The 3,305-nt window shown below is 38.5% G+C and overlaps 1 protein-coding gene across 1 annotated transcript in view; it reads right to left on the reverse strand.

The window, feature by feature from the left end:
- LOC107575218 (gastrula zinc finger protein XlCGF49.1-like) overlaps positions 1 to 555 on the reverse strand; it is a 5,315-nt gene extending 4,760 nt beyond the window's left edge. The window contains exon 1 of the mRNA XM_016261625.1: positions 525 to 555. The gene's annotated coding sequence lies outside the window, so the exon portion shown is untranslated. The remainder of the gene's footprint in view (positions 1 to 524) is intronic.
- Positions 556 to 3,305: the final 2,750 nt, after the last annotated feature.

The raw sequence follows: 3,305 nt of genomic DNA on the forward strand, positions 1-3,305 counted from the left end.
TTTTTCTGTGTGTTTTCAATCAGATTAATTAGCAGACAGCAAAATAATTCCAGACTGAGCACCATAGTGCGGCAGTCAGCACACTAGTTCAGTAGTCAGCACACTGGTGAGGGAGTCAGCACACTAGTTCAGTAGTCAGCACATTTAATAGATTATTCTTTTGATGAAAACTTTTGCAGTTGGTTTGTAGAAGTTATCATTACTCGTGTTTGTTGTTTTGAGCAGCAGGTGACGTCAGCGTGCGCTGATTCGAATCACTGAATCATTTTCCGAATTAATTGATTCAGTTGACTCGGAGATTCAAACAGCTCGGTTTCTCCATCACTTGATGATAAACTGATTCAGACACAGGGAGCGAAGTGAGACACACTTTCTGCTACTCGAGCACAAAATACCCTTCATTAACAACACTAAATAAAGCATTATAGTGATGCATTCGGTAATAATTCATTTCAAAGTTTCATATACATCTCTCTGAAGTAGATGTATTGATTTAAACACATTAAATGATTAAAATCACACACCTTTCTTCAGCCGAATCTCAGACGCGGAGCGCGCGCAGGCTTATGACGTCACACCGCCAGAGCAGAATAAAAGTCCTGTTCTCGAAATGAATTGAACTAAGAGATGACCTGCAGATCTGTCAAAAGCCCACAGATTATGTCTAACTCACAGAGATTGTGTAGAACTAAATCACATTTGTGGCTGCAGAAAGATTGAACTATTCAATGTATTGACTGAAACTGAATCTTTCTGTCAGTGTGTTCATCTTATTCACTTATTTACCAGCCAGGGTAACTGCTATTAGCTTTAAAAATACAAATATTTTCAATTTTAAATGTATTTAGCACCTGATTGTTGTGTTTAATACAGTAATTGACTGATTCAATGTATTTGATTGTTACAGCGACTACAAATTCAGGTTTTTGTCACCTCCGTCAGTTGAATATTTTGATAATATTTATGATATTTGATATTAGTTGTGGAACTGTTGGTCACATGTGAAAGTGTAATCTGTCTGCTAACACCAGAATGTGTTTTGAAATGTTAAAACATCTTGAATGCTGTTAAAGATAAAGCTGAAATTATATCACACAGTCCAAGCTAAAAAAGAGAAAGGTTGGGAGGTTGTATCAAAGCATAGCTCAGTAGCTCAGTACATATACGACACATAAATGTAGTTTCATTTGTCTGAGTACAAGGTTGTATTTTTTAAATTTTGCACCCTGTTTTGTCCCGCTTCTTGTTTCTCGCCAGAACATAAAGGCAATAAATCAAACCTCAGCTTTATTTGGTGAAAGTGAACTTCATTAGAGGACTGTGCCTGTGAAGGATTATACTGTTGCTGGATTTTGACTCTGAATGGTCAAATCTTTCATTAAAATTATTTCTTCTAAACGTTATTTATATAAATGTGATTTACATTTCCCCAGATTAACTTTATTAAAATTGGCAGTATATCATTTGTGCTGAAATTATAATATGGTTAAGATCTCATGTTTCAGTTATTGGAAATTGGTTTACAAACATAATTTTCATGACTGACAGATACTCACAGAAAAGTAATAGATCTGTCTTCTATAAAGAATAGTGTGGTCTGTGTTTGATATGTTTGCAGTCGTGGCCTAATGGTTAGAATGTCAGACTTGTTACCCAAAGGTCATGGGTTCGAGGCTCATTACGAGTTCGAGTTGTAGGTGGGGCGAGTGAATGGCAACCACGACTGAGATGAGACCCTTGCTGCCCACTGCTCCGGGTGTGTGTTTGTTTGTTTGTTCACTGTGAGTGTGTGATAATTTTGTTCAGTGTATATATATATATACACCTTGCTACGTGTGCTGCGTTAGGCTAACCGAGACTTGTCATTTGCACTTATATATTGTTGCTCTTTTGTTAGTTTTGACTGCTTTTATTGTCCTCATTTGTAAGTCGCTTTGGATAAAAGTGTCTGCTAAATGACTAAATGTAAATGTAATGTAAATGAATGTGACAAGAAACTGATGTCTGTAAAGAAATTATAATAACCTATATGCAAATATAATTTGGAAATGTGTCAAGGTTGTTATTTAATATTTGAGTGTTTATATAATCAGTTTTATGTTATTTTGTATGTAATCTTGTTGTTTGGGAGTGGGATGGGGCGCTAAGAGGGTTTTCGCCTAGGGTCGTCAAAATGGCTAGAAACGGCCCTGTATGCCTGCGAATACGGGACAACCTGCTTTCTGTAAAGCTTTCATTCAGAGCGCTTCTTTGATACGCAACGGTTGGCAACCCTGTTGATGCTGGGCCATGGAGGGAGAGACATCCTCATCAGGTGTAACGTTAGGCCTTGTGTCCAGCCGTCCATCAAGCCGAGGTTTTTTACTAAAGAAATTAGGCAGGGAGCTCTGAGACATATTGCTAACTAGCAAGGTTTAGTAAAAGATTCTCTATTGTTTAGAATGCGCCGCAAACAGTGTTGCCATGTCCGTGGTTTTCCCGCGGAATCGGGCTACTTTAACACTGTTGCTGCAGGTTGTTTTTCATGTCCGCGGGTTGAAGCGACTCCAGTAACATGATATTTAGCCCCTGGAATGTGAATTTTAACAGGGGAACCCCGCCAAAAAACGTGTATTTTACCCCCCCAGAACACGATTTTTAACAGGACCTAATCGATTTTAACGATTGGGCTAGTTTTCGGCTTGTTTTGAGTAGAGATTGGGTGGGGTTTCTTGTGAAAACCTGGCAACCCTGGCGGCAAACGTGTCTCAAGATGCTGGGGTCACACGTCACAGTCAGCGGCTGTTTGTGGATTGGTTGGCAATTCAAATTCAAATTTTAATTGCATTTTAAATTAACGAATATTGCAAGTAAATGACAATAGCACAAATTTAGAAAAACACTGTTTATTAAGACTATAAAAAATACTTCTACATCTATTTTTAGGTGTGCCAGCTGTCACTTTGGGTGGCACCCGCACACCAGTGGCTACGCCATTGATGTAAACAATATATGAATTGCGTAGGGCCAGCATTTTATTTTCCTGAAATAATTTGTATTCTTCATATTACTTGTATGGGTATTTACAAATGTAATTGAATAAGTATGAATGAAAAAGCTTGCTTGTAAAGTTAGATCTGAGGGTTTGAACAAAGCGAATCACTCAGGTGATTGGACAGAAGTCTTGATCAGAAAAGATGTGTTCGACTCGAAGCGGCGCTGCGCAGACCGATCGTGTTTGACATCAAAGTACCGCGAGAGCGATTAGAAAGCATAAGGAGCGTCTGCTCTCTAATCGCTCTCGCGGTACTTTGATGTCAAACACA

Source organism: Sinocyclocheilus grahami, unplaced genomic scaffold (assembly GCF_001515645.1).
Source record: "Sinocyclocheilus grahami isolate Dianchi unplaced genomic scaffold, SAMN03320097.WGS_v1.1 scaffold2514.1, whole genome shotgun sequence".
Classification (NCBI taxonomy): Eukaryota; Metazoa; Chordata; class Actinopteri; order Cypriniformes; family Cyprinidae; genus Sinocyclocheilus; species Sinocyclocheilus grahami.